Consider the following 8,211-nt stretch of genomic DNA (forward strand, 5'->3'; position numbering starts at 1 on the left):
GTAGTATCCTGAGCCGAACCTCTATACGGTTTATACAACTGATATTCCAACCCACCCTAACACAGTCCTAACGACATATGCTGATGACACATGTGTACTGTCTCTAAACAAGGACCATACTAATGAATCACAAAACCTGTAGTCACACATAACTTCCTTTGGAGGATGGTGTCACAACGGAAGAATCAAAATAAATCCTAACAAATCCCTCCAGATCATCTTCACTCTCCGTCGAAGTCCTCTACTCTCCTGACCTAATGTATGTTTTTTTAATATTCCACTAAAACCTGTTGAACAGATCTACTTAGGATTCCATCTTGACAAGAGATTTACTAGAAACCCTCATTCTAGACTGAGACGACAAAAATCTACTGATAAATTCCAATTACTACAACTTACACCTACTTGATAAACTTTCTAAACTTCTCATTTACTAAAATAAACCCTTATACCCAAAGATCATCAGCCCTACTTGGACGAGATACGGAATTGAGCTTTGGGGCCAACCATCAAATCCCTTCTGTGACCCATCCTTACAATCCTAAATCCTCTGTAAAATCCTTATTATGTTACAAATATACTCAACTATAAAGACCTCAACATCCCAATCGTTGCAGATTTGGCCCGAAATAGATATACCTCCTTTCATTCCAAAATCCTTACCCTCCCAAATCCATAAGTACTTACTCTTTACCTTTAATAATCCTCTGAGCCATCTGAAAAGAAAATGGCCACGGAATCTTCTAATTTAAGGCAAATATTGATGTACCATCATTGAGTGGCACCTTCCCAAGATTATCATGTATTCTGAAACATTAATCACATTTACATATTGTATTTTTTGTATGCAGTTTTAAATTTCAATAAATTAATTTTTTTAAATGTTTAATGGTTGGTAATTAGTAGGTAATTCAACGCGTTCAAAAATAATATTTTGAAACATGGAAACATTGCATGAGAATGAAAACTACATTTCCTTTAACTTCGAAAGACGATTATTATATTTGAAGAAATGTTTTCGAGGAGTTATATTCTTTTTCATAAATGTTACATTGAGAGTTTATGGATTTCAAAGATTTTTTTTAATAATTACATTCCTTGAAATTCGGCGTTCGTATTCCAAATGAAATTTCTCGACAAATTGAGTTTCTGGAAAGATAAATTTAATAAGGGGAGGGTCGGGGACGGTAGAGAAACAGAAATCATGTTCCAACTGGCTACCAGTTGACTTAGCCTGAGAGGGACTCCGTGATCACCCGGGCAAAGTAAACTTCATTACATGTCCCGCCGTATCAACTATATTTTTAGAATATATTTAATTATGCTGATTATCTCAATTCCATAAGCAAATCACTATATTTGTCAACTCTGCAGTATTAGATTGACATTTCATTAGATGTGAAAAAAATTTTGTATTGTCGACTTTTCCAGAGAAAACGGAAGTAGTTTTAATGTTAGAACACTCCTCTTATAACTGACCGTTCTTAAACCTAATGTACCTCTGAAATTTAATAATGCGGGCTATAAAATCCGGAAGCATAAAAATCTATTTAATGCTTTTGGTCCAAAGACGTTATCTTTCCAGCTATTCGAGTTTCTAAATGAAAAGCAAAGAGGCTACCCCAACCTTTAAATATTCTTTCTACCTTTAAAGTGAAAAGTCAGAGCCCCTTCACACTGCCTGGGCTGTCAAATCTCTCATTAATGAACTTATGAGACAGGCTAAGACTATATTCAATAATCTTACTAAAAGCTATATTTCGCTCTAAGGTATCCTGCATATTATTTCTTATTTCTTGACTTCAATTCTTATTTTCCTTACTTCACCCTAAAATATTATTAATTACAAATCAAAAAATAGTTAAAAATGAAATATAAAAATACGGTGAATACTAAAATACGAAGTCCAGAAGCCTTGTAACGTGGTTCATAATAAATAATTTAATTACTATTTACCACACCTGGACCATCTTCCTTTTGTATATTACACACAGTCAATCAACTATCTTCCAAAAAAAAATTTGATTTCCAAAAAATCAAAAAACAAAAAATCTCCGACAACACATAACAAAACATGAAAAAGTTTTGAAATAATCCAAAAACAAATTTTTTTTTGGAAAATAGTTGATTGACTGTGTGTAATATACAAAAGGAAGATGGTCCAGGTGTGGTAAATAGTAATTAAATTATTTATTATGAACCACGTTACAAGGCTTCTGGACTTCGTATTTTAGTATTCACCGTATTTTTATATTTCATTTTTAACTGTTTTTTGATTTGTAATTAATAATATTTTAGGGAGAAGTAAGGAAAATAAGAAATAATATGCAGGATACCTTAGAGCGAAATATAGGTTTTAGTAAGATTATTGAATATACATAATCTACGAAAGAAAATCAAAATTATCTAAATTGGACCAATAGTCGCAAAGGTTAAACATTAGATTCTGGACAGGCTTTTAGGAGAATTAATTTTATTGTATGATAAAAAATCAAAGAATCGATACGACTCTCTAACTTATTGATAACAGTATTTCAAAAACTACAATGGATAGAAGCCTAAATTATTGGGCTCAAGTGGTTCAATGTCGAGAGAAGCCTCCTTCAAATCGGAAGTGTCTTTTTTAGAAATTAATTCTTAAAACTAATTAAAAAACTAATTTTTCGAAATCCAGCCAAATTGCTAATGTAAAGCATAAGTGGAATTCCCATTAATAATTTTAACTTCATAGGCATTGGTTTTATATATACAGTGACCAATAAGGCAGAATGAATATAGCCCAATGAAGAAACGTACATTTTATTGTTTTTGTTAGTTTATTGCAACTAATAACCCATAAACAATATTCTTAGGTAATATTATTGGATTTGGAGACGGTCTCTTGGTTAAGTCCACCAAGTATGTTTGTGAATGTGAGAAGCGTCAATTAATCGTCTAAATTACTGTACTTGGGATTAATATATATGTAGCTTTCATTTAATGTCAAATTTATATGTAAGCATTTATTTTGTGTCTTTATCAATATATTATTCGAAATTAACCCGTTATCTCTCTGGTTCCTCATTAGTTAAAATGTCCCTGATTTCAGTCTGATTAAAATGCTGCGTACTGATATATGAATTTTGGTAATATCGGCAATATGTGTTGCGGTAATTTTCAGGCAGTTTGATAATGAACAAATGAATTTAATATCCATTTCAAGAATATAATAAATTATTATTGAAAAGTTATCATATATATTACCTATTATATCAAGTTCGTATACGTAAATAGTACGTATCTATATTTTTTGCCATACCGTGCATGCATCAGACATATTTAGTTCCGTTGATCGGCTGTAATTAAGCTAGATTTAATTATATACACTTGGAACAGTCCTAAAATTATTATAGCTCACTTTGTTAATAATTCCCACACCCGGGTTCGAACCTGACAGTGGTAGATAATTATTTTTATGTTACTATAATCGTGAATTAACCCTGTTATTTCAGAAGCCCTTCTGGGAGAAACCTAGCCTCTATAATGCGGGCCCTAATAATAGGGGCCCTGGGTCAGGGAATTTATAAGTTCTAGGGGTATAGGTTTTTTCTTTTCATATATTCCTTTCTGGAAAGATTCGAATGAATTCTTTAAGTTTTATTGTTAAGCAGATTCTTCAGGGAAAGTACATGTTCAGTGACTTTAGCACACGATTTTTCTGGATAGCTTACTTATTCAGCAAGCCTGTAAAACACTAGGAAAGGTTTTAATTCCTTCATTTATTTCAAATTCCCTTAAAACCACTTACTATTTTTTACTTCACTTCATGTTTTTACATGAATCCAAATGCGTTTACAATTCATATGAACAGTTCAACGTTCAAGTCATATGAACATCATTTTTCCACTATTTTAGCCTTTGTTTTTCCCTCTCTTACTGTAAATGCACTTAAGTCGCATGAAGTGTTGTATCTCCACTCTTTAATACTTCGTGGCTTTCAGCACCAATATATATGCACAAATAAATGCATTACTGTATCTTTTAATCTTATTATACGCTTTTGGGATGTAAATCCTTGATCTGTTTTTCTCTATTTTGCTTCGTTTCACAAATGTGGGAATATGAGCTTAGCTAGAAAGCCCTCAGCCTGAAAGCATTTTAAAAGGTAGGATTTTTTTTCAGGTAGCTTTTTCTCAAATACAATGCGTATATATATCCTACACTACCAATTAATTTGAGATTCATATAATATATATCTAAATATAATTCATTAATATGAAATGTTCCTTGAAACTAATGTCTTGGAAGAAACTTTTTTTTTTTTTTATCACATATGAATACAATATTTGTTAAAATAGAATGAACTGTAAAATCAGTTATTTGATTATCGCCATTATATTTTAAGATGAAAATAATTATTTCCTAAGAAGTTGGGCTTGTTGAGAAATTTTTTTCATATCTTATTGAAATTAGAGAAACTACACATTGGTAGCTCTCCAATAAAGTTTTTACATTAGAAAGTCTCATGGCCATCTTCTTTTCAGGCACCACGGAGGATTCTCAAGAATGGAAGAGTGAGTTTTGGTGGTTATGGAGTTTATAATATGTCTAAAAAAATTAATATTTGATTAAGAAAACATTTATTGATAAATTATTAATTAATTTTGAAAAAAGTATACTAATTTACCACAATTGACCGAGGTATAACACGCGACAAATCACTTCAATTTTTAAGTTGTTAATTTTTCCATTAATAAAAAATAATTTGAATAGGAACATTGACAATAAAAATGTATGCGACTTTATGGATACATTGTGACATCTTGTTCCAGAGACCATCTAACAACATATAGAAAGTAGGAAGCTAATTAAGTCTTTTCTATGTGAAATGTATGTAAAGGTGCAGTAAGCATTTTGGGTGTGTATTTGTGAGATTAAGTTTTAAAAAAATTGTCGTGAGATTAATTCAACGATAGATGTTACTGTATATTCCATTTTTAATTTTCATAATTATTTTCATCTCATAATTTCCTGTATGCAACTTCCTTAATGGATTCATGGCACTGAATCCTCACGTTACCTCTCTGGAGCTATTTAGGGAAATTTTAAAGTCACAAAAAACTCAAAAATACGTACATTTTTGAGACTAAAAAGCCCGCTCCCGAAACGAATAATAATTTTGAAATGACTCATACTCTAAATTCCTAAGACCGTGTTCAGTTTATATTCGTTTGATCGCTAATTCTTTTTTATCATTTCTTTATTTATTATTTTTCTTTTAACAATGTTTTTACTTATATTTTATATTACATATTACTTGTATTGATATTGAAATTTTTTATATCACTATGATTTATTTTCGACATGATCTAATAGACTGTAATATTTACGGGGTAAACAGTTTAAAAAATAAATAGCGTAATATATCTATTATACTCCTGGTCTATCTCTATAACTTCTATAATAGATATTAGCTAAAATTGCAATACTGAATCTCCTGCCCTTCCATCGGACAGACCCCGGGCCAATTACTTTCCAGAGATATTTTTGAGGTTATTTTTAAAATAAGGCACGTAGGAGTTTCACTATCCAGAAATAGAATAAAAGTATTTTATTTATCGTATTAGAGGTTTAGCGTGAAAAGATTAGAATTTTCTTCGTGATAAAAAAATATATATTTTTTTACGAAGAAGTAATGAGATACGGATGAGGAAACAGTACTATCAAAGATTACCTACATATCTTGAGATAAACTATATGCACTAGGATATGTTTTATGAATAAAATGCTTTGTGTTGTACTTGAACAATTATAATGTCGTTCATATTTAAAATTTCCTTGTCGGATAAAATATTTTTTTTTTAAATTGCTTCTAATTAAAAGTTATACTACATTATCTTTTTTTTTTTTACATTTTGCTCTCGCCGATATTTAAATAATTTCGCCATGAGAAAATAATTTCCTCTTATATCAACTGTAATTTGTTTAAACATTTCTCGCTGCGCTTTATTTATAGGGATTGCGAACGCAACCTGTACTATATTTATACTGAACTATAATTACTGGACGATGTTGCCTAGAGTTTTAACGTTTTTTAATGGATTTATACAAATACCTACTATATAATCTCATCAAAATTTTAAAGTTATTAAAATTATGGTTGACAAAATTACTGAGTGTCCATTGCCAAAACGTCAATCCCTACCTCCGCATAGATTTAATATCTTTTAAAATGCCTCACGTTATCACTGCTGTATTTAGGAGAATTATTGTCTGTTCGTGAGCTCTATTACTGACAATTTGTGTTATTTTAAGTAAAGTGTTATTATAGAAGAATAACAATAGGTGTATAAAAGCAGGTTATTAATTTAGTAATTAATCAGTAACAACTTTGTCACACTGATAAAACATCATATAAAATCCGTATTCAAAAACCTTTCTACAGTTGTTTAACTATCAGTAAATCAGCTGATGAGAGTCATAGTTATCGAATTATTTACAATTAATAAAATTACTCTAATCTCAAGTTCAGATCTCTTAATTGCACTTGAAAGGTAATGGAATCGTTTCTTTCAAATGATTTTAAAGATAACTTCTAAAATTGACATAGGAAATTTATCTGTCCTGTAATTTAGAATCATCCAACTTTTCAAATAAGATTTTATTTATAATTTCCCATTCAGTAAAGAACGTAACTTGTAAAAGCATTTAAAAAAACCAAACTTTAATCGCATTTATTTCTGTGTGGAATCGGAACATGTTCCTTTTTTGTTACTATTAAGGTCTGCTCTAATTGTCTCATCATAATAATTTTTAAAAAATGAATTTATGTGTACAAAGGAATTTAATTCCAAAGCACACTTTTTGGTAAATCAAGGATCCAATATTGACCAATCCCGAATATAACTCGACTACATTTATACAAAAGTAAACGTTCTTATTGTATGCAAACGTTTTTCTAGCACTGGGATATCTATAGCCCTACGGGGGGAGGGATGGAATCGAGAAAAAATTCAGGGGTAAACTGTGATTTATAAAATAAATCTTTTCTCTATGGGTCTGTTCCTAGGATCTCCTATGATATATTTAGTTGAGCTATATTTTGAAAGGACATTTTACCATAATGGTGCAATTAGTACATAATTATCTCGAATAGTTCTTAAATAGTTGCTTCATATTTAACGAAGAACATTGTCACCTTAAAAAAAAAAAATAATAATAAAAATAAAAGACATATAATTTCTCTTTTTTAAGATAGAATCATACTATCTACATTAACTTTTTTGAGACCTTTAAGATCAATTTGCATTTCTTTGGTAATTGCTGAAAACGTACGGAACACCTGATATTAATTTTAAATTATGTGTGACCATATTTTATTTGAAAGCTTCATAAAGCTTTTAGATATTTCATACTCTCAAATTTACCAGTGCATGAAAATCGTTAAAACTTGTAGTGTAAAAAAAAATGGTAACGTTTTTAAGTGTTTACGTAACCAAAATTTTTTACAATTATGAAAATAGAAAAACATCATAAATTATACTAAATAAAAAAATTAACTGTTTATTGTAAAAAAAAAAAAATCACGTTTAATAAGGTACCGAATTGTTTTTGAAAACATTTTTTTTTTAAATATTTATTTATTGCTATTTACAACTGTACAATATAATACATTTAGTAAATCTGATCTAAGTTAAATTGGAATGTTACAGGCGTGTAGAAAAACTACCCATTGGTAGTACTCTAATGACATTTTACATTAGCTGGTCTCGTGGCCATCTTCTTTTCAGGCACCTCGGAGGATTGTCAGGAATGGAAGAGGATGCAAGATTAGAAACTAGGGGGTTTGGGTGGTTATAGAGTTTATAATCGAAGGAGTGATATCTGATTCGGGCTAGATCGGTTACATAGGGAACATTAAGGTCATTATGTATGATTTTATTTGTGACAAAGTAAGAAACATGGAGAGTTTACGAAGGATTTTGGATTGTAAGGATTCGAAAATTTAAAAATATATTTTTAATTCATAAGGAGTAATAGAAGTAGGTATATAGATAATTGAGCAACTAAACTATATGTTTTTAGTTGGACTTTTCAAATTTTTATGTTGAAAAATGCAAAATATGTTGGATTTACTAACATATCGTCATTTTTCGAATTTTTAAGAATATATTTTTATAACTATATAAAACAAACAAAACTAGGTTGGAAAATATTATTCCTTTTCTGTTC

At 29.9% G+C, this 8,211-nt stretch overlaps 1 protein-coding gene across 2 annotated transcripts in view; it reads right to left on the reverse strand.

Annotated features, from left to right (window-relative positions):
* Window positions 1-8,211, reverse strand: part of LOC106686122 (lutropin-choriogonadotropic hormone receptor) — a 514,005-nt gene that overhangs the window by 469,796 nt on the left and 35,998 nt on the right. The gene's annotated exons all lie outside the window — the stretch shown is intronic.

The sequence above is a fragment of the Halyomorpha halys genome, unplaced genomic scaffold (assembly GCF_000696795.3).
Source record: "Halyomorpha halys isolate HHAL.00 unplaced genomic scaffold, Hhal_1.1 Scaffold780.1, whole genome shotgun sequence".
Lineage (NCBI taxonomy): Eukaryota > Metazoa > Arthropoda > Insecta > Hemiptera > Pentatomidae > Halyomorpha > Halyomorpha halys.